The 24,479-nt window shown below is 41.3% G+C and overlaps 1 protein-coding gene and 1 pseudogene across 1 annotated transcript in view; one reads left to right on the top strand and one right to left on the bottom strand.

Annotated features, from left to right (window-relative positions):
• The window catches only part of LOC121301905, a 36,462-nt pseudogene extending 14,686 nt beyond the window's left edge, over positions 1-21,776 (top strand).
• LOC121301963 (zinc finger protein 135-like) overlaps positions 1-24,479 on the bottom strand; it is a gene marked incomplete at its 5' end in the record, with an annotated part of 125,007 nt that overhangs the window by 85,389 nt on the left and 15,139 nt on the right. The window lies entirely within an intron of this gene.

Here is a 24,479-nt window from a genome sequence, read left to right as displayed (position 1 = left end):
GAGTCCCTTTCATACTTTAGCCTTGATTCTCACTACATTCCAGAGAGGCATATAAAACAAAAAACCCGTAACTACTCACCAATGTACGTGGTTATATGTTCGATCTGAAGTCCAGATTCAAAGATTCTCGCCACCGTCTGAGCTGAAAGAGAAACAGTCTGCCTTCTGAGCCAGAGAGGGAGGAGCCGCCGTCCTGCCAGAGAGGGAGGGATACAGAGCCAGAAAAAGGTTTCTCCGTAATCCCAGAGTAGAGAAGGAGCCGGTATTCCCGAGAGCCAGAGAGGGAGGAGCCGCAGTCCACAGGTGCCAGAGAGGGAGGAGTAACTTAAAAAGAGCCAGAGAGGGAGGGAGCCGCCGTCCCGAGAGCCAGAGAGGCCAGGTTTATTGAATAGCCGCAGGTACAGAGCCAGAGAGGAATGAGCCGCCGTCCCAGAGCCAGAGAGTTTGAGCCGCCGTCCCGAGAGCCAGAGAGGGAGGAGCCGCCTCCCGAGAGCCAGAGAGGGAGGAGCCGCCGTCCCGAGAGCCAGAGAGGGAGGAGCCGCCGTGTGAGAGCCAGAGAGGGAGTGAGTGTGTGGTGTGTGAGAGCCAGAGAGGGAGGAGCCGCCGTCCCGAGAGCCAGAGAGGGAGGAGCCGCCGTCCCGAGAGCCAGAGAGGGAGGAGCCGCCGTCCCGAGAGCCAGAGAGGGAGGAGAGCCTTCTTAGGAGCCAGAGAGGGATCTGTCTCCCAGAGCCCAGAGAGGGAGGAGCCGCCATCCCGAGAGCCAGAGAGGGAGGAGCCGCCGTCCCGAGAGCCAGAGAGGGAGGAGCCGCCATTCGATGATCGTCAATATTATCCCGAGAGCCAGAGAGGGAGTTGATCAGCCGTCCAACAAAGCCAGACTTGTGAAAAACACCACTTTTTAGTTTTGTCTGTGTGTTTTTACCAATGTTGGTGTGGTTTGCAGCCGTTGCCGCCGGAGGAGCTGGAACTGCCTTCACCGGCCGACAGTGAGGAGGAAGTCTGGCCTCTGCCACCCTGGCCAGAGGTTCCTGCACTGTTGGTCTGATTGTTGCCTTGCACTAGTGCCCAGTTAGGATGCCTGCCTTGCACCGCCCAGGGATGCCTGCCTTGCACCGCCCAGGGATGCCTGCCTTGCACCGCCCAGGGATGCCTGCCTTGCACCGCCCAGGGATGCCTGCCTTGCACCGCCCAAGGATGCCTGCCTTGCACCGCCTGATGCCTGGTTGCCCAGGGATGCCTGCCTTGCACCGCCCAGGGATGCCACGCCCGCTCTGCTCAGGGATGACTTTTTTTTGCCTGGGGTTGCCTGCTCTTTCCGCATCGCTGGGGGGTTCTTTTTGTCTCCTAGTTGCCAAGGGTCCGCTGCCGCTGTTCCCTGTGGTCAAAGCAAAGCCTGCAGCGCTTGGGGTCGCTGCCAGCCCTTCATGGCAGCAGAGAATACTGTGGCCAGAGCTGCACAAAGGGGGGGGGTGAGGAGACCACCTCCACCACAGCCCCGACCACCACCCCTGGAAACAAGTCCGGTGTCAGGTAGCGTGCTCCCTTGCCCCAACGTTGTGGTTCCCCTGTCGGAATGCCCAGACCTCCCTTCGCTGGTCCTAACTCCCAGGTCGCAGCATTCAGGCACAGTTGCTTGACTGCTCCCCTACTCCGCGCCACCTGGACTTGCAGACGTCACGACGTAGATCGCGTGCGCTCCCCCTGTTCCTCACTTTGTTTGAAGCTCCAGATGTTGCTGCGCGGTTCCGCAGTGCAACCTCTGCCTGCCACTGCTTGCTCCCGGTCGCCAGCCTGCGCTCCAGTCGCCCTGGTCAAGCCGTCTGGGTCCCCCCTTGTTGGTTCGCGGTCCCTTCCAGAGGACGCCAGAGGGACCAACCCATTTTAGCCTGCCTGCAGGAAGGGGCAAAGATTAAAGTTTGTGGACTTGAGGGAGGGTGTGGTTTCAAAGGGGGGGCTTCAAGACTGTTTCTTATGTCAGCGCTTGATATAGAATCTTCTAGCATGCAGTGTTTTTTTTTTTTTGTTTTTTTTTTGTTTGTATACCAGTTTGAATTTTTTTTTTTTTTTTTTTTTACGAGACACACACTCCTGATCTGTTACATGAACATGTACATTACTGTTAAAGTACATAGCTTCCCTTTTTGCCATGTTTTAAAACATAGTCTATGTTCCATATTCTCCAGTCATCCATTCGATGACCGTCAATATTATCTTTTAACATATTTGGAGTTGATCAGATTCCCAACAAAACTAACAAAAAAACAACACTTTTTAGTTTTGTCTTGTTTTTACCAATGTTCCGTGTTTAAAGCTATATTAAGGAAGCATAACATTTTGTTTTGGTTTATTGCAGATTTGATTTACACTTTTTTGTGTGTGCTATCTGGGCTTAACTAGAACTAATTGTCTGATTGTTCCTTATTTTGTACCACCTAATGTGCACAGTTAAATAAGACTCTTATCCTATTGCCCCCTTATCGTGACTTATAAACCAAACAGTAAAAACAAAAACAAAACAGGTGTAACAAATCCTCGCAAAAACAAACAGAAAACATCAATTTGACTATGCCCGTACCTGTTGAGCAATACAAGTCTGTGTAACTAATCCAATAGACACTACATGATTTACTCATGACTGTTTTTAGGAATCCAGAGGTCCTCTTTCATACATAAAGTCCTAATAGTCAATACACTACTACTATTCTCACTACATTCTAAAAACTGCATATAAAGCAATAAACCTGTAACTGCTCACCAATGTACGTGGTTATATGTTCGAGCTGAAGTCCTGATTCAAAGATTCTCCACACCGTCTGAGCTGAGAGCAGAAACAGTCTCCTTCTGTCTGCTTCGTCCTGGTCCTCTGCAGGTGATACAGGCTGGGCAAACAGGTTTCTCCGTAGTCAAGTATCAACCCCCTGGTATTTGAGGGGAAAAAAAAGTATCAGGAAACAGTCTGCAGTTGGCTCGCCAATGATGTAACTTACTCACCATCCTTTTTTTTTTTTTTAAAAGTAGATTCAAGAAAATGCACAGAGTCCTTTTCTTCAATCTGTTAGGTTTATTGATATATGCAGGGAGTCTGGTCCCAGGTACAGGACAAACAGAATACTCGTCCTTACAATTTTTGCGTGACATTAAATACCCTTCTGTACAGATGGTCCACCTCCTCTTTCTCTGACACTTAACCAATAGCAAAGGTACAACACATTATTCTGTTACCATATACTATATGTATTTAATTTAGTGTGTGTGTGTTTTACATTCCAAAAGTCTTAGAGCCTGGCCCCTTCTGGTCCACAGTATTGTTGTCTTGTTAGCTTGCAGTCAATGCTGGGCAAGAAGCTTGTAGACTCAAGGGCTCTATCAATGGTTAGCAGTACATGCAATTTGAACCAAACAGTCTGCTATCTGCAATATTAGTCTCTTTTCAGAAAAGAACACCAGTATAGCTCTGCCAGTCCACATGTGTAGCAAACTGCTAATCAACTCTCAATCCATGTTTTCCAACAAAATTTATTTACAATTACGGTCTGGATCCCATTTATCTGAACTACAATACAGACACCTTAGCCAGGTCCGAAACTACGTGAATGCACTTGTTTGTTTGTTTATATATATATATATATATATATATATATATATATATATATATATATATATATATATATATATATATATATATATATATATTATGATTCATACAAATATATAATGAATACATGTTGTTCTACTTATAGGGTTGTTTCAAAGATCAGAAATTATGTTGCTGAGGTGGTGCCTCACTATACCATTAGTGACTTACAAAGTCATTTTTGACTTACACCAGGACAAGTTGAGGTAGGTATTCATATTGACAGATGTATTGCAATTGACTTCAGAGTAAGGACCCTTTAAACATATAACTATTCTACAGGAGCTGATGGGACAGTTGCAGCCCTTCTAACAGATGTTGGAGGCAGAACATGGCATTCCATAATACAGAGCTTGAAGCACTGTGGACATTGTCAAATCAGGAATCTTACAGAGGAATATCAGATAGGTTCAATACCAGTAAACCTGTAATCTGTTCCCATGTGCATGAGGTGTGTTCACTAATTACAAGCTGGCATGACGCACATGTTCACAGTATGACAGAAGTGTACAGCATTCGCCAAGACAATCCACAGTCCCTTCTTCCTGGCGAGCCGCACATTATTGGAGATGCTGCGTACCCTCTGTCCCAACACCTGATGAGCCCATTCCATGACAATGGCCACTTAACAGCTCAGCCAAAGAGATACAACCAGAAGCTCTCAACAGTCAGAACAGGAATGGAAACAGAATTTGGATTGTTAAAATCTAGGTTTAAGAGACTTAAAGGACTACACATGCATTAATTATAGAACCTCAGCACAACTGTCAGAGCATGCTGCCTCTTGGAGGCACCAGGGACTGTGTGTGTAGAGGATGCCTTAGATCCTGATTTACATGTCTGTGAACAACCACACATTCGACAAGATGACAACCGTGGCATTGTCAAAAGAAATTGTATTTGTGAATGATTATACTTTGTTCAGTACAAGATCTTCTTTCCTTTGTGTATTTTCCTATGCTCATCATCCTGATTTCATAGAGATCCCAATACAGTTTGACACTGGCTTCTATATGTGTCCATGTGTGTTTACCTTGCTTTTCCATTTTATTGGGTGGATTTTTTTAAAAAAGGAAAACAATAAATAAAGAAAACACCTTGTCGGTCAGAACCTGTTTGCATGATTCTGTAAAGGGTTTATATTCCATTGCCCAGCTTAACATTTATCCTGCATGTTGGTTGTCATGGGTAATTACATAAATACAGACATACCCTATACTCTGACTAATGGATGTGCACAAACAATACAAACATACAGAAATTAATTTAAACTTAAATATTGATTTATATGCAACTGTGGCAAAGTGCCCCGCCCCTGTGCTATTTCTTTGTGTTTTATGGAGTGTGTTAATGTTGGTGTATAGTCATTGGTACACGGGATGTCTGTGTGACATGAGTGTTTAAAATGTATGTTTGTATTTAGGCACGAGGATTGCACAGGACTTCACGTGCAGGTAAAATGTAATAATATGTGAGCACGGAGAATTGCACTAGATTAATTCATGTGCCGTTGTACCGAGACTCCAATTGAATGATTGACTAGCAATTGAGTATCGGTAAAGCTGTATAAAAGCAACATGTTTTCACTCACTCAGGGTTGTGTGTTGGGGAAGTGGAGAGTGGGTGAGCGACGGAGTTAAATCTGTAATATTTACAATTGTTCCAAGTGCTGGAGGGCCAGCACTCTAATTGAGTGTTCTCCACTGTCTTGTTTAATGTTATCAGTTTTGTTTACCTTTTTATTTTGGCCACAAGTGTTTTGTCCTGTTTTGGTTGCTGTTCGTTTAAATCTTATATTTCGTTTATTAAATGCTGAGTGCAACCAAGCGCTCAGCTTTACCAAACTCCATGTCTCTGTCTGTTCTGTGTTGGTCCCTGTTTCTGGTCTGATGTCACCCACTACAGCCGTCTGTGTGACAACAACATATTAAGATCTGTTTTCCAACAGTGAGATAATGTGGTCCTGTTTCCGGAACATCTCATGAAGTGTACAAGAGATGTCCTTTATAGAGGCCAGCATTTCCTCTCCTTTGTTCTCCAGCATTTGTTCGTTTGGTGACAAGCCTCTCAAGTGCTTTAGTGTGCCTCAGTGCATGCTGCTCATAACTGGGGAAGATCTGATTTCCTCTTCCTTTTCCCCCCTGCTTTGAGGTGCGATGGGTGAAGGGTCTGTGTGTGTCCTGCATGTCAGGCATCTGGGTGTGTGAAGGACAGGGTGTGCATGGTGCTGGAGAAGAGGTTATGTGAGGTGGTGCTTGAGGTGGGTCTGTGTCTGTGGGAAACAGTGGTGTGGAGACGATGGATCCTGATGCAGGTGGTGCACCCACTGTTTCAGACAGGAGATCACAAAGGGCCTGAAGAGGAGACAGTAGAAATGAGAATTCAAACATACTCAGAATCTGTAAGATTCATTGTACATTTAGAATAAATACCATCACCAAGCATCGGTCAACCTGAGCTTAAAAATATTTAGTATTTAAACAAGGAGCTAAGCTCGATTGAAACTTGGAGTCTGGTTAGATGTGGCCGTATATTTGAACAGGTTCAACACCTTTGCTGTACACTGCATCATCAGCATGCTCCCTTTTATATGCATCATAACACATGAATTGTTCTGAATAAAGCTGCAGTACAATAAAGCATACCTAAATTTGTTGTGGATGCAGAACAAGTAGTGCAGTTAGTGATAATATAGTGACATTTCCAATGTAACTTGCATACCTCGAAGAACTCCCATGTAATTCTTCCTTCACCCGTCTTTCTGCGTTTGTCTTTGGTCCGCTTGTACGTCCCAAGCATGTTTTTCCATTTCCCTCGGATCCTCTCCGAGAGAAGGTGGACCCATGTGCCAGGAATTTTGTACTGACAGTCTAGCAGAACCAGGGTTTGTTCTTCTTATACAGTTCCCAGGTCTGTCGAGTCAGCTTAATCAATAGCAAGGTTGTTTTGAGATCAAACTCTGGGTGAATGAAACATGCTGAATATTAAACATGCATGCATAGCTGGACAATATGAGGTAAAGCAGAAATTAAATTAGGGTCAGTCAGCTCTGGTGGCTGTGGGTACTATTGTAGGCAGTTAATATATTCTTACATGGCCCACAAGATCCAGTCATGCTGTCATTTTAAACACAGTGCAGTTTCTAAACTAGCGCACTGAACCTGTTCAGAGGCAATAGACCCATTTACAACATATGAATGAAGTCCAAGAATGGAACGGATCAACTGCCAGAGTTGAGTGCTATACATTGATTAAGCTAGCTTCGATCTTGTATTCGGATTGACATGTTCATGGTTTATCCCATTATAAGAATGTGGCATTTCTGCACATGTAATTCGAATGGCAGTACCTTCTAATGGTGGAGCAGTGTTCAGAACCTGGGCATTGCATGGAGGCTCATTTGCTAAAGCAGGAGGAAACACACCACATTTACTCCAATGTCATGAATGATACCCCTTTAGGTATACCTGATAGACTTTCTTGTCTAAAGCAATGCATGTCCTCATAGAATAACACTGAAGCATGGCAGGACGTTTTATTGCCAGATACACCATAGAAGTCTGTTGGAGATGCTCCATCCACTATTACATCAGCAACATACTTTCACTACATTTCCAGGCATTTAGGTTATGAAAGGGGATTACGAACAAACACAAGTGAACTCTCCCTACAATGCAGTTTAGAAATATGCACACACACATAACTCACCTTTCGGTTGCACTGTGCTCTGGCTCTTCAGTACATCATTGAAAAGCCTCCTGGCATATTCAAGATGTGCATGAAACGGGATGAGCAAAGATTAGTTCAGAGATCAGAGAGCATCTGTCATCTTCAGAACCCTGTAATACAAGAACTACAACAGCCTTTTGTTCTTGTGCATTTGCATTGGTATTTGTTTCGCCACGCTTTACCAGACCTGTTAGCTCCTCTTCATACAATACATATTCCCACTTCCTGTAATGCCACAGTTACACAACTGTTGCCTTATAACAGCTTTCGGATATCTTCAAGAACATATTTGTTGTAGTAGTTATGGTGACAAATCAATCATAAATACACAGCATCACTTATACACACAATGGAACTTTCAATAATGCATTCAGAAATGGGGTTTAGTTTCTTATCAGTATCAACATTTCTTACTTGACTAAATTCTTTCCTTTTCTGCAGGTGTAACCAGCAATGTAATAGCTGCCACTCCATCAGTGAGTTTAATATCCACCTTTTCCATTCTGGATGCTCACCAGGGTAGTGGCTGCCACTGCCATAGCTTTTACAGACACAAATACCCACAGGTGGGTTGAATGGATCACTCAGGATAACAACGTGGCATTGGCCCACTTTAACCATTCAGGTGTGTTTTAAGAACATGTGGGTTACTTGTTAGTATGTTATTAAATGTGATTACTATGGATAACTACTTTCACAGGAGAAAGCTCATGTACTTTCATATCTGTTCTGAAAGTGACATCTAGCTTACAACATTAGCATATATTTTATATGTGTATGTATGTGTAAATTAAACCAAATGCATTCCAAACCAACAGTTAGCTGGTAAGGGCATCATTTGAGGTCCGCTTTTCCTTTATTGTTTGTAGTTTAATCAATAGGCAGCAATAAGAACAGGAAGACAATACGTGTCATTTAATAAGCTAGAGCAATGTAGCCTGCTCTGCAAACTGTGTTGGAAATGTCAGTATAAATAAACCCATACATATATATTGTAACATTGGCATGTCTGTGAAGCAGGACTTGGGGGGGGGGGGGGGGGGGTAATTCTCAATACAGGTTTATTTGAAAATAAAAGAAACAGGGGATTCCTGTGGGGCAGCAATAACAAACAGCCTGGACAGCAGCAGGACAAAACAAGGCAGACAAACAAACTGGGCAGACAACAAACCCTGCATCGCTGCAGGAGTCCGGATCGTTATTATCATTCTATTAGGAGTCTGTTGAAGCAATGTAAGTTATGCGCATCGGGTTGACTAATTACCTTCGAGATTTAAATACAAACGCATACTATATGCACATATATGTCGTTTACAATAATACATTGTAATTTATACAAGCCGTTTTCCCATGTATTTCACACCCCCATGCTATTTGGCGGTATCGCGTTCACGAATCCTGCACATGGCTCTCAAAGCCCCTCTTGCACGGCTGCTCTTCTATTGTTTCTAATGCGGCTCTTCAGCGCAGCCCCTTTTACAATCTGCAGCGCATGCGCAGTCTCCCCGCCCAGAGCATGCGGGACCTCTGTTGTCAGTTCCGGTTGCGGTATTTCACGCGAAATCGACGCAGCTCCCAGAAGCCTGCGCGAGATTGAACGCAGCCACCGTAGACGATGAAGGACTACACCAACTCTGGCATGGGGGAGGGGGTGACCTGAAATCAAACTGTATTCACTGGGGAAAAATATAGAGCTACAAACAGCTCGTTTACGATGTTAAAATTGAAACTCGTATTTTTTTAATTTAATTAAAATACCCCCAGTATCGCGATTCCCTTTGCCGTCCATATTATCTGAATTGCCACGCCGCTCTGAGCAGGTTGTGTTTCGCGGTTGGTATATTCGTGGTTCCGCAGCGCCTCCCCGCTCTGTGGGAGGCAGACCCGTTCAGACACTGAGGGAGAGCAGAGAGGAGGTGAGCGAGTCTTTGTACAGTTGTACAGTGTGTTTTAAAACTACAGAAAGCTGTTGTGTTGTATTATTTTGAAAGGGCCGGGTTGTTGTGGGTAGGAGCGCATTGTTTTTATGAGTGTTTTGTGTTTGTGAAGCGGCGTGGCTGTGCAGCGCGTTTGTTTTTATGTGTGTTTTGTGTTTGTGAAGCGGCGTGGCTGTGCAGCGCATTGTTTGTATGTGTGTGTTGTATTTGTGAAGCGGCGTGGCTGTGCAGCGCGTTTGTTTTTATGTGTGTTTTGTGTTTGTGAAGCGGCGTGGCTGTGCAGCGCGTTTGTTTTTATGAGTGTTTTGTGTTTGTGAAGCGGCGTGGCTGTGCAGCGCATTGTTTTTATGAGTGTTTTGTGTTTGTGAAGCGGCGTGGCTGTGCAGCGCGTTTGTTTTTATGAGTGTTTTGTGTTTGTGAAGCGGCGTGGCTGTGCAGCGCGTTTGTTTTTATGAGTGTTTTGTGTTTGTGAAGCGGCGTGGCTGTGCAGCGCGTTTGTTTTTATGAGTGTTTTGTGTTTGTGAAGCGGCGTGGCTGTGCAGCGCATTGTTTTTATGAGTGTGTTTGTGTTTGTGAAGCGGCGTGGCTGTGCAGCGCATTGTTTGTGTGTGTTGTGTTTGTGTGTTGTGTTCGGCGTGGCTGTGCAGCGCATTGTTTGTATGTGTGTTTTGTGTTTGTGAAGCGGCGTGGCTGTGCAGCGCGTTTGTTTTTATGAGTGTTTTGTGTTTGTGAAGCGGCGTGGCTGTGCAGCGCGTTTGTTTTTATGAGTGTTTTGTGTTTGTGAAGCGGCGTGGCTGTGCAGCGCGTTTGTTTGTATGAGTGTGTGTGTGTTTGTGAAGCGGCGTGGCTGTGCAGCGCATTGTTTGTATGTGTGTTTTGTATTTGTGAAGCGGCGTGGCTGTGCAGCGCATTGTTTGTATGTGTGTGTTGTATTTGTGAAGCGGCGTGGCTGTGCAGCGCGTTTGTTTGTATTGTGTTTGTGTTTGTGAAGCGGCGTGGCTGTGTTTGTATGTGTGTGTATTTGTGAAGCGGCGTGGCTGTGCAGCGCATTGTTTTTATGTGTGTTTTGTATTTGTGAAGCGGCGTGGCTGTGCAGCGCATTGTTTTTTGTGTGTGTTTTTGTGTTTGTGAAGCGGCGTGGTGGGTGCAGCGCGTTTGTTTTTATGTGTGTTTTGTGTTTGTGAAGCGGCGTGGCTGTGCAGCGCATTGTTTGTATGTGTGTGTTGTGTTTGTGAAGCGGCGTGGCTGTGCAGCGCGATTGTTTTTATGAGTGTTTTGTGTTTGTGAAGCGGCGTGGCTGTGCAGCGCGTTTGTTTTTATGAGTGTTTTGTGTTTGTGAAGCGGCGTGGCTGTGCAGCGCGTTTGTTTTTATTCACATCCCCCAGTTGCAGTCTGCGGGCCAGTGCTGCCTGGTTGGCGGGTTTCCAGACAAATTGATCTTGTGTTGAAAACATCTAGCGAGTAAATATTGTCTTTGGCAGTCTGGCTATTTTTGTCGTGCATGGTTTGATTTTGTTTTTCTATTTGTGAGACCGCGTGGAACTTAGAGACTAGCAATCGGGGATTTTTATAAGCGAGATCAAGTATATTTACCGTAGCAAACAGTTACTATTTCACTGCCCGTGGAGTGGGTTCAGGTGTACTGTTATGATGGTAATATGAGCGCTTTCCGAAACGTGAATACTGTGCAGATCGCATTGTTTCACACTTAGCTGGACACGCGTGGGAAACCGGCTTTCTGCCCTTTAATGAGTTTGAAATCATTTTTAAATATACTTTCAATTAAGTGGATTTGTGTTTACTAGTTTTATTGTGCTGGTATCATTTAAAACACCGAGGGAGACCTCGATTCCAAACTCGTGTTGTGGAGCCTCACAGTGTTTTTAATATTGCTGCGTGAAAGAAACACGTTTTTATTTTGCTACAGGATATCCGCTGCTACACGAGGGAGGTTAAAATAAATACCAGTTTACAAGCCTTGCTTTCAGACAGTGTTGCACTTCCTTGATCACCTGGGGGGTGAAACTGCCCCTCCCCCTTGAACGGCTTCATTCACAGTAACTTAAACTGTATTCTCGTAATCTCATAGTGCTGTAAAGCAAATAATAAATTAAGTATAAAGTAAATCTCTGTTCTCCTTGAACTAAACTAACAGTTTGAGACAAGGAGTGGCTGCCAACTGCTCTCACCTGAAGGGAAGAAAGGACACATTCACTGACGAGACGGTCAGAGCGAGTGACTAGAGCACCAGAGCCCTGCTGCACAGCCTACTGACAACACCTGAAGGAAGCTTCTCTTTCTTTTCAATCAGCTTCATATTCGCTCTGTTTTGTCTGATTGTAGCTGAGTGTGTCAGAACAGTCAACGTGTTACTTAACAGGATTGTAATTGTGTGCAATGCTTTGTTTATTATTATGACATTTTTGCTTAATATTAGAGAAACTTATTTGACAGGCTACGAGTTTAGCACAAGAATGCTCGTTACAATACATTTACTCTCTGTTATTGTCACGGACTAAAAATGAATGTTCACTTGCTTTTAAATTCATTTCTCAGTAGATCTTTAACATGACTCATTTGTGACTTTCTTAAATCAGCAATACTATGCAGGTTATTTCTCTGCACACAGAGGTGCCTCAAATCAATACTGGCAGTAACGTTCTAAACAGTGAACCTTGTTTAATAAGTAAAAAGCTTAGATGAAAATGAAAGTGCCATGGCCATGAAGAAAAGAACGCTGCATTTATCAAACCTGCCTTCCTGTATTTGTACTAAAGCGTGTGTATCAATGCAGGCTCTATTATTATTGATCTCTTTGTGCCTTTTCTTTACAGGTATTTAAAGTTACTGTTAAAAAAGCAACATTTTCTCAAGTGCCGTTTCTATACACTTTAGTTATCAATGGTAGATACATGTTTTAGTCACACATATTTAAATGTCAAATTTTGACTTTGGGTATGTAATACCAAGTTACTGATAATACATTTTCTTAGGATTCAAGGGAAATATTTTAGTGATTCAAAATAGTGGTGTTTAAATAAAACCAAATGTCACAGCCATAACATTTTCTTGGTAAAGTTTTGTAGCGTGTAAGGTATATTTGTATTTTGAGTAGTTTAAATTGTAATAATTGAATACCTTGTTTTGAATTCAAATCCTGTAGAACCCAACCCTTATTGAAATAATCAGACTAGGTAAACCACGTTTCTAGTGAATACAAAGTAACAGTTGTATTAGAAATAAAACTAAATAATGGAAAAATTAAAGGTGCTACAAATAAACTAAGATAACAGAAAGGAAGAATTAACTAAACTAAACAGAAAATAAGGTTCAAACAACAACACCCCCACTCCCGCTGGTTGATTAGTGATTAGCGATTCAACGCAATCTATGGGAGATTCCCTTAAGGTTACAACTGCATTCCTGACAGTTATTTAAGACTAAGGTTAGTCTTAAAAGGGGTATCGTTAGTAACACAAATATTCACTTTCGTTAATATTTGATAATCAAAGCATCTTAAGGTTGCAATGCATTATATATATTATATATATATATATATATATATATATATATATATATATATATATATATATATAGTTTTGTGTTCGGAAGTCAAGTCTCACTCTTGTGAGGTAAAGACGCTCTTTGTGTCCAGACAACCTATCAAGAATTATCTGTTATCAAGACAGCTAAATTTAGATTCGAGCTTCTAAATGCAGAATGATAATTGCCTATAGTATTTGTTCACATACAAACAAATACTGTAGTGTTCATTAACTCAAAGCATGAATTGAAAGCAATGATACTTTTCTTACATTCCACTTAAAACAAAACATTAATTATACTTTAAGGTCTGCTTATTCTCGAGTTCATAAGAGGATTACAACACTAAATGGATTTGCGCTGCTTCCTCCAGCTGTTCCGTGTCTTCAACAATACAGGCGCTCGAAGCTTGCCCACCGTCAAGGTCAGCTAGATTCCGGGTTCTGTCTTCCTCGCGTTTCGTCTCCACTTCAGGGTACAAAAGAAATGTCTTTGCAAAGAACGAAGAGTCATTAACTGTTTAGATATTCCACTGAAACAGCAATTCCTCCTCCAATATGTGCACTCTTCATCCGGTTATGTCTCGGATATTCCACCGCAAACTCCAGCACGGCCAGCTCAATAAACTGAATATACTTCAGTTTATGTCTACTTCAAATGTTTCTCCAACTCTTTCTCCGGTGATCAATAGGGGCTAAGTTAGACAAGTACTTTAGGATTTTAGACGTCTCACGCAGCGGAGGCAAACACTAGAATAGTTATCTCGTATTAGAGTGTCCGAAAACGTCATCTCTGCCCCAGCTGGTCGCAGGCTGGATTGCCAGGTTATCACAGTTCAAAGACTGGTTTGTGTATTGGAGTCTTGAATTTCGTGTCAGGAGCCTTGGATTTGGTGTCAGGAGGGTCTTTTCAATGTTGGGCTCATACTTTTGTAGGTATCTTTCTACCGCTGTGATTGGATAGTTGGGTTAATGTGGGCAGTGCCTGAACCCACGTGAAGTGTTTTTCATTAGTGGTTCTTATACCGACGAGGCACCTTGTTCTCTATTGGTCTGCTATTCTGCCCCCTGTCAGCTGGATTTATGACATAGACTGGTTCTTTTCTTAAGTGTGAACTATTGGCTTGTGGCGCTGAATGAGTCATTTAGCAATCGTGAAGATAAGCCATGTGTCCAGTATTTAGTTTACGACTCTTTTTAAAAGCATTCTTTGTCAGTGGAGGAGTTGGAGACCAGAAACCAAGAAGTCACAGATAATGGTTTAAGACTTCCCCTTATATAATCCAATTCTGATACTTTCATGCACAGAATGATATGATGAAACCCCCCCCCCCCCCCTTGACACTACAGTTTCTATGCAAGTTGTGTACTACATTATATATTTTTTCAAACTTTCTCTGCAAAGCTAACTTTTTAAAATGTATGTTATTGTATAAAAATGTTGACCCTTTCTTAATAGTAAGTGTCCAGATTAGCGTTATGGGCTTGGCTGTTCTGGGCGTGACTGGTAGTAAACTTGATGAGATGCACAAACTAAATATTAATTGTAATCACTAAAGGGCACCAGGGCACATTGTCATGAGACCCAGGGCTCGCAAAATTTTGGTAATGTTACTTGCCCTTTGGGCAGTCCGTTGTCAACATTTGGTTGTCCAAAAAAAAAAAAAAAGTCAGGTTACCCATAATTGACCTGTGGACTGTGATTTGTACAAAGTACACTGTACTCAATTTAGGTACAGTATCTTAGGGTTCATATACTTTTTCAACATCAAAATTCCATACTTTTTCTAGACTTCCATTTGTTTTTCCCAGACTTGTGTTTTAGTTAGTTTCTACTAGTTTTTTGATAGTTATCCACATAGGCGGGCAGCCGCAGAGCATTATAGCTTTTTGATCCAGAGCAGAAGTTGCTCCTGGTTTTCTAAAAGTATTTGTCAGAATCTGGAGGTGCATATCTAGCAAGAGACAATGCAGGTATGCAAAAGAGAAGTAAGATACACTCTAAGAAATGTCCATTATGTTGCATTATTTGCAAAAAAAAACAGATAAACTTCAATATAAAAGTATACTTGTGCCAAAATAGAATAGTATAATGGTACCAATAGTATACTAAAACCAGACAATTTTGGCACAATTATACTTGCAGTATGTTACTTTTTTGGAAGGGATGATATTGGATTCTGGTCACAAGCAATTTATACCCTCTGTTAAATATTGAACACTAAATCAGGTGAAGCATAACAAATGAAACACATTGATATATCTAAAATGTGTTTTACCGTATATTAAACTGTAAGTGGAATCTAAATACAGACACCCTCGCTATTAAAGCCCTGAACGTTATTTTGTTCGCTAGAGTAAAAACAATCCAAATTGAACGTATAAGCAAGCTGGCCAAGTTAAAAGTCACCTTGGATAAAGGCATTCGCTAAACTGTCCCGGAACATTCGGGCTGTTTTATTTTGTATTTCCTTGAGACCATATAAACAGATCATAATAATAGCAATCGTGCTTGTGAATAAAAGTAGAATTACAAGTGTTTTCTGTTTTCTGCTGATCATTCATCTTTGTGTTCATGTTGACGCTCCTCTTAGTAAAGTGTCCAGTACTGTGCAGTGGCGCTAGTTACAATGACACATTTAGTGACAATGTGCTGAAAGCATGCGTACGCTCAAATACACGTACCTTTAAACTGAAGTGACATCATGTTAGTTCAGTACTTTCATTCAAAGCATTGGATTGCACTGTGCATTCTGCATAGCGTTCTTGTAAATATTATATCTACATTTGGCTGACGGTTTGGACCCAAGGCTGTTGTGCAGCTGCATGTTTTAATTTATAAGCAAGCACCATACATTTTAAAATAAAATTACCGGTACATTTTATTAATCACATAAAATACATTTTAAAAAGTGATGTTAACATGCTAGGTGCTAAATCTGGCCGATAATGTAAATAAATATTCTTGCTTGAATTTTTTCCTGGCACAGGAATTTTTGTTCACGATTTAATAAAAGTAACAAGAAGATAACAAAATTAAAAAAAAACGCGTTATAACAATTCAGGACGCACTTCAACAAGCTTTATTTGTTATTTCTGTGCAGCTTCCATGTTTTTATTTAATAGGGCTGCACTGATAATCGGTAGCCTATCGGCATGGCACTGATCATCCTCACAAAAAACACACATTGTCAGGCTAGTGCAGTTTTTGTTATTTTAGCCGATAATGTACACCGATATTCATGCTTGAATTTTTTCCAGCAAAGAATTACATTTTTGGTCAGGCACGCTTACTAATGACACAAGAACATTGAGACACTCATTGTCCCAGTGCTGTGAACTGGTCATCCTCATCGAGACACTAATTTTCCGAGTGCTGTGGAACGTGTGATCATCCAGCGATGAACTGTCAGTAGAAATAGTATTCTGATGCATAAAAAAAAAGAAATAGATTGAATACTAAATAACATTGATGGTTTAAAATGGTTGTTATTGTTTTTTGTAATTGTGGAGTCTCATTGGTAGGGGTGTTTTCGGTGGCTTTTTGAAGCTGTAATTGATTACTGTGCCGTCTTGTTTAGTAACAAATTCAAGTTTGGCTGAATTTTGTAACCGGATCTTTTCATGCCATCTTTTTGTTTTTGATGAAGTGCACAGTTGAAGCTGTGCTGCATTTAAGCAGTGTGTTCTTCCAGTAAGAATGGAGCGAGCTCTGCTGTAGTTCACATTGCGTCGGATGCATTTCTTTTCTACTGTACAGTACAGGTAGAGGTTATGAGACGCAGTGCTAGACAGCAAGTGCCTCTACAAGTTAATGACACGTTATAGATTTTTCTACAGAAGTGTTTTTACTAGTACAAATGCAAAGTGTTTTTTTTTTTTTTGTGTGACTGTTGTAATACAAATGTTAACAGTATAATACTATGTTATTCTTTGTATTCATTTTCTGAAGTAAATGCAACAAGTGAAAAATACATGTTCATTTTTTACATAAATACAACAAGTAAGGCCAAATAATAAAAATGTGTGGTTTGGGTTATGCTGGAAGAAACAATAGGGTGGGTAGGGGGGGCGTTTATTTATTTTTATTTCTCGAATAAGCAGTGTGAGCTGGTAAAAGTGGCAAGTGCTGGTTTCCAGTACATTGGTAATAACCCTGTTGTACTTTCATTAGTCACACTGTCCTCGTGCTTCATTCTCCCATCATCACCTCCCCTTTCTCCTCCTCACAGCTGGCTCAGTCTCATATTGAGGGTGCATCTTCAGTAATACACTTTCCACCTGCCTTGTTTTATGTTATAAGCAGGTAGCTGTAAGGAGTGAAACCACTGGGACTAAAATACAGCAGCATCATTACTGCGGCCCTTAATGACTGCCAATGAAACATTTTCTACACTGAATTTTCAAGCATAAAACATCTGCTGCAAAGAGTGTAATTTTTGTAGTGGGGTTGGGGGGGGGAATGAGTCTCTTATTAAAAATAACACATCTGCAGTAATTTTAGTCTTGATGGAAAGCAGAAAATAACTAAACAGATGTGGCAATGAATTAAAGTGAAACAAGTCAGAGTTTTAGCTTTAAAACTCCTACATAAGTTGAGTTTTTTTGTGAATTTTCAAATTAACATATTAAACTGCATGAATCTCACTCTGCATGTCAGGCTTAACATCAGGACCAGTTTTCTGTTCTGAACTCCTGATTATTAATATTATTCTGGTACCTGTGTTTAGACACTAAACAGCTTCTGTTTAAAGAGTGCATCCTTGTTTATCTTCTACAAATATGTTTTGCAATGATGTATTTGCAAGTAACATTAATATATCAAATCTTGTCATAGTTCAATTTTGACAAATTAAAAATGTTGGCTTAACTGGGTCAAAGTGAACTAGTATTCATATACAGTAAAACATTGCAAATCTGAACATCAGTAAGTTGATGCCTCTGTGATTTCCCAGCACAGTACTGGTGCTGCAGAGCTGACTCAAAGCATTCTGCAAAACACACCCGCTGCAGGCAGAGCTAACTTTGTTGGTATTTAATAAATTATTCCTGTTTTCAAAGATGCTGCTCCCCTAGGCGTTGGATTGCAATGTTTTACTGTGTTCTATATTTAATATGTATCTTTGTAAATGGCCCCAACATTTAATCTCAACCTTGTGGGATATGCCATTACAAAGAAACATTTTGAAGAATGATGTCTACATATAAGCGTGTCAGTGAGTTTGTGAAAATGTGCTCACGTTGATTTCATTTCCTGCAAAGGGTGAAAGTGCTATTGTAATATTTCTGTAAGTTTCAGTAGTTGGACGTGTACAGAAGTAGCTGACAGCAGTTACATGGATGTTAAAATCGTGATATAATAATACATTGGATTGCTAGAGAACTTGCCTACCTGCTTGAAAACTCATACTGTTAGTTGGATGGGAAATGTTTATTTGCATGTAAATCATTATATTATGTGAAGGAGTTTTAGGTTACAAATAATCTGTATAAGAATTAATAGTAGAAGATGCTGAACGGGAAATGCTATCAATCTCTTTGAGTAAATTTTCTATGGAAGGTTCCCAGCCCAGAATGAAGAAAAGGAGACTCGCTGTCTAAACTAGGAGGGCTATCCTTGCCCGTTCTTGAGAAATATTATTTGGCTGAAAGACTGGATTCGGTGCAATACTGGATTTTCAAAAATGTTAATGCCGGATGTACCCACATGAAACCATTTGGAAAACAATCTATCCACTCCTAACTGGTGCCAAAAAAGAGCCACTAGAAATCATTCATATATGAACAATGATGTAATGGTGATGGTAGACACCCATTCTAAGCCTTTTAAACAATCAGTGGTTTGCTTACCAAATGACTGACCTCTCCAAAGGCTCCTAATGAAAGTAAAGTTAAATAGACAGAAAGCTAGACGAGTGAGTTGTTGGGTTTTTTTGAGTTGAGTTTTTCTCTGTTGGGAGATTCGGCGATCACAAGTACAAGCTTACCAGAAATCATACTAAATCATCCAAAATGTTTATAAACCCAAAAATAAATCAACAGAATATTAACTGTAGTGAAATATTCATAGGATAAACATCACAGATGACTCTCCAATGCATTTCACTGCAGCTCCAGGCCAAGAGAAATACCTTTTATTATGAGGTGCAGCATTTCAGTGTCTTAGGTTTCAGTTTAGATGACTGTATATACCATGATTTCAAAGTGCAGCATTTCCTGAGAGCAGACTGCATTGCTCTACAGAAATAAGAATGCTTACCGACTCAAAAGAGAACTTTTTTTATAGAAAATGTTGATACGTTGTCAGATCTATCTGATGGCGAACTTCTTCAAAGTACTCACCCATCAAACAATTTGGTGTAAAATGATTCTGGTACACAAGCCGAAAGTCACTTTATGTCAGTCAGACCTCAAACAGGTAGAATGTTCACTGAAGAGATGGTGCCTCCCTTCCAAATCGAGGCAGATCATTCGACAGCTGTGGGGCTCTGAAGCTGAACACTCTGCACCTGCCTTCTTTCTCTGTGTGCATGGAATACTTGTCATGGGTAAGAAAATAAATGGGAGTTATTGTTTACATTTCCATATGAGAAGAGTTGTCAGACTGATGTGTAAATAAAGACAATAACACCTGTTTCTTTAAATGTCTGATATGCACGTTTTCAATGCTCTGCTCCATTTCTGATGACAAAATGAAATCTTAATTGCCACGGAACGACCACCTTGAAATAGAAACACACAAGTGACACAAATGACAGGCTTGCTGTTGATTTAAACACTTCCGCCTCTTTGTTTTGGGAGGGGAAATGTCTTCAAGCATGGAGTGGTTGATACATTTCAGGGGCTATGTGCATGCATATGGGGCCAAAGCCAGCCTAGGTCTGTGCTCAAGTGTAAACAGGGGTCTCAATTATAAAAATCTTTCAATCTAATCAGACTTGACAGTTCAGGTTCAGGTCATAAGTGTAAACACACCAATAGAGAACAGATCATAATACATTTTATTTTCTGCTTTCAGGACTGCCTTGTCTTGGTGAAAGCCAAGGAACAAAGATGGAGTCTGTTTACATTAAACAGGAAGAGACTGAACTGGAGCTTGTCCACATTAAAGAAGAAGAGACTGAACTGAAGCCTGTCCACATTAAAGATGAGACTGAACTGGAGCCTGTCCACATTAAAGATGAGACTGAACTGGAGCCTGTCCACATTAAAGATGAGACTGAACTGGAGCCTGTCCACATTAAAGATGAGACTGAACTGGAGCCTGTCCACATTAAAGAAGAGACTGAACTGGAGCCTGTCCACATTAAAGAAGAGACTGAACTGGAGCCTGTCCACATTAAAGAAGAGACTGAACTGGAGCCTGTCCACATTAAAGATGAGACTGAACTGGAGCCTGTCCACATTAAAGAGGAGGAGACTGAAATGGAGCCTGGAAGAGACTGAACTGGAGCCTGTCCACATTAAAGATGAGACTGAACTGGAGCCTGTCCACATTAAAGAAGAGACTGAACTGGAGCCTGTCCACATTAAATATGAGACTGAACTGGAGCCTGTCCACATTAAAGAGGAGGAGACTGAACTGGAGCCTGTCCACATTAAAGAAGAGACTGAACTGGAGCCTGTCCACATTAAAGAAGAGACTGAACTGGAGCCTGTCCACATTAAAGAAGAGACTGAACTGGAGCCTGTCCACATTAAAGAGGAGAGACTGAAATGGAGCCTGTCCACATTAAAGATGAGACAGAACTGGAGCCTGTCCACATTGAAAAAGAATCTATTGACCTGTTTAAGAATTCAGAAAACATATCCCGGCCAGAGATATCATATCAATGTACTGAATGTGCGAAGTGCTTCAGTTGGTTAGGAAACCTCAAAAGACACCAGCGAATTCACACTGGACAGAAGCCATATCCCTGTTCTGAATGTGGGAAGAGCTTCCGTCAACCTAAAAACACACCAGCGAATTCACACTGGAGAGAAGCCGTATCACTGTTCTGACTGTGGGAAGAGCTTCCGTCAGTTAGGAGACCTAAAAAAACACCAGCGAATTCACACTGGAGAGAAGCCTTATCACTGTTCTGACTGTGGGAAGAGCTTCAGTCAGTTAGGAAACCTAAAAACACACCAGCGAATTCACACTGGAGAGAAGCCGTATCACTGTTCTGACTGTGGGAAGAGCTTCCGTCAGTTAGGAGACCTAAAAAAACACCAGCGAATTCACACTGGAGAGAAGCCGTATCACTGTTCTGACTGTGGGAAGAGCTTCCGTCAGTCAGGAAACCTAAAAATACACCAGCGAATTCACACTGGAGAGAAGCCGTATCACTGTCTGACTGTGGGAAGAGCTTCCGTCAGTCAGGAGACCTAAAAAAACACCAGCGAATTCACACTGGAGAGAAGCCGTATCACTGTTCTGACTGTGGGAAGAGCTTCCGTCAGTTAGGAGACCTAAAAAAACACCAGCGAATTCACACTGGAGAGAAGCCGTATCACTGTTCTGACTGTGGGAAGAGCTTCCGTCAGTTAGGAGACCTAAAAAAACACCAGCGAATTCACACTGGAGAGAAGCCGTATCACTGTTCTGACTGTGGGAAGAGCTTCAGTCAGTCAGCATACCTAAAAAAACACCAGCGAATTCACACTGGAGAGAAGCCGTATCACTGTTCTGACTGTGGGAAGAGCTTCAGTCAGTTAGGAAACCTAAAAACACACCAGCGAATTCACACTGGAGAGAAGCCGTATCACTGTTCTGACTGTGGGAAGAGCTTCAGTCAGTTAGGAAGACCTAAAAAAACACCAGCGAATTCACACTGGAGAGAAGCCGTATCACTGTTCTGACTGTGGGAAGAGCTTCCGTCAGTCAGAAACCTAAAAAAACACCAGCGAATTCACACTGGAGAGAAGCCTTATCACCTAAGTAAAATCCAGTGAATTCACACTGGAGAGAAGCTGTATCACTTTTATGAATGTGGGAAGCTTGAGCAATTTTGCAAAGAAGAATGGGCAAAAATTGCAGTGTCCAAATGTGCAAAGCTGCTAGAGACTTATCCAAACGGCTGTAATTGCTGCCAAAGGTGCCTCTACCAAATATTGACTCAAGGGGGTGAATACTTATGCAATCAATTATTTTCCGTTTTGTATATGTAATTAATTTAGAACCATTTGTAGATTTTATTTTTCACTTTGACATTAGATTTTTTTTCTGTTGACCAGTGGCAAAAACTCATGTTGTAACACAATAAATGTGGAAAAGTCCAAGGGGGGTGAATACTTTTGAGAGCCGCTGTACATGCTGCAGCATTCCCATTATTACTACATTCACAGTTTATACAGTTTGAATAATTGATTTAAACAATCTGCAGAATGAAGTTGCCTCAGACTGTTTGACAGTAACAGAGCTGGTGCCTTTGTGGAATCACCATTAGCTGTTTATTCCCTTTGGGTAAAATATGGCTTGTTTGCTTGTTTTTTGTATCGTATGCTTATAGTGACAATACAGTACATTTTAAGGCAAGGTTAGCTATTTAGAGAGGGCTTCACTGAGTTTGAGTTCCTGTACATTTTCCAGTATCTTTTTATATAATGGGTGTGTGAGGAATTCACAGTTGTAAGTGAATGTTCTTTGTAAAATGACATTTCAAATTGTTAACTATGAGGCTTCAGATGATGTTAGTAAAGCTTGTTTTCCCCCTTACATTCTCTAGATGTGCTTCAAAGGTCTAGATATTATTAACATAGGGTCGTAAAGGTCTCCATTGTAGAATAGTTTAGATTAGCTTCTGTGCTGATCTGCCAGTCTAGTATAAACAAACAGAGCCGATTCTTATCTTTTAATTAAGAATGTGTCTGAAATCAATACACATCTTTCTTCCTATGAAGGGTTAAGAAGTGCGTGTGGATACGAGGTGACATGACTCTCCCATGAAATTAATTGTTACCATGAAACATTGAACATTAATGTGAATATAATTCCCAATTTACTTATCTGAACGTTAATTGAAAAACAAACCTTTGCGAGGGTATAAGACTTGGTGCGACTAGATTTACTAAAACTAGGAGATTGAACTGCAACAGAAGTTAAACTTACTATGTTTGTTTTTATTATTTTAATTATGTAGTAGGTATTTGAAAGGACTCGACACAGGAAACAGGGAGCAGTGGTCTTACAACAACTTTAATACGATGCACAAAGGAAGCCAGCAAATGTGTTCAAAAACACAAGTCTGTCTTAATCATACAACCTGTCAGCACAACATTTATACGGTCACTTATGTCACATAGACGGTTCCTGGAGGTTTCCATATAAGGGGTTGTTTTTCTTATATTTCGCCTTCCTCACCATGAACAGTTTAGCACTATTTGCACGTGAGCACGTATGCCTGTGGTTTAGCCTTGTTTCCTACCTAGCTCCTGTTATCTATCAATGTATGCAGGCGAGCACGTACACATGTGGTCTAGCCTTGCTATTTGCAGAAGTAGAAACATATCTTGCAGACACACTTAAGCGGAACTGCGCCCTAAGTCATAAGCCGAAGCAATAGTCTATATATAGAGTTATTTTAATGCAAAGTTACTGTAGCTAAGCAAATCATGAATGCAAATGCTCCCCGCTGATTACGCATTAAATGTTAGATGCACTGTAGTAGCAGAGGCGTACAGTCCCAGGTACCATCCGTTGATTGGTACTGTTCTGCTGCATAGAGCTGGTATTCACCGGCTGCAAGGCCGAGCTGTTCTAGAAAGTTCTTTCTTGTCCTTGCAGTTGTCTACCCTGTTTCTCAAAGCAGCTTGTCAGGTGCACAGTTTGTGATTTTAACTATAACATCCTGTTCTGCTCTAAGCAGACAGCCTGCTGTTAAGCTAGGACTTCTTGTTGTTGCTAAAACTAAGTCTGCAAGCAACAGCTGAGCTCACATTAATTTAGCACAATTTCTATTGCAGCTGATAACATAGAGACACATGCATTTTCAACTACATATTAACCCTTGACTGAACTAATATTTGGAAAATATAAATTCTCTATCCACAATTACTAGTCTAAAGTTCAAGTGTGTTTTCCCAATAAAATTGAAATGTTTATTGCGTTTTAAATAAGTGTAAAGTGAAAATAATTTTAAAATTATTTTCATTGTTGTATAAGGTGTTTAACATGTTTGAAATGAAGCTGAAATGTGTATCCTATGATCAATATTACTAAAGTTAGAACAAACTTTAGTTTCGTTCTATAAATGTTACGAATCCTGTTCTATCTCTCTGCATGGAGGAGGGGGAGCTACCTGTGTTAACCCTTTGCGGTCCATTTATTCAGTGCCTGTCAGGCACGTCAGGTCCAATTTATTTTACATGCACTGTTTAAAATACCCCCCCCCCCCCCCCCCCCCCCCCCCGAGTAAAACTGGTTTAAAGGGCATTGCAATGTAAGCGACATCAGTACTGCAGCCCCACCCTGTGTTAGCTGTAATTATCACATACCTCGTCATAGTCGTGCAGACTGATAAATCCTCTCTTGATCACTTGTTTGATCACCAAACAACTCAATAATGAGGTGCAAGTCATTATTTTATTACTATAACATCTCAAAAAGCTCAGCAAATGCCTGTGATATTCTTTGAGCGCTGGATGCGGAAGCAGCTA

The sequence above is a fragment of the Polyodon spathula genome, chromosome 28 (assembly GCF_017654505.1).
Source record: "Polyodon spathula isolate WHYD16114869_AA chromosome 28, ASM1765450v1, whole genome shotgun sequence".
Lineage (NCBI taxonomy): Eukaryota > Metazoa > Chordata > Actinopteri > Acipenseriformes > Polyodontidae > Polyodon > Polyodon spathula.
The sequence above is the reverse complement of the archived record's forward strand: the minus strand, read 5'-3'. Positions and strand labels throughout refer to the sequence as shown.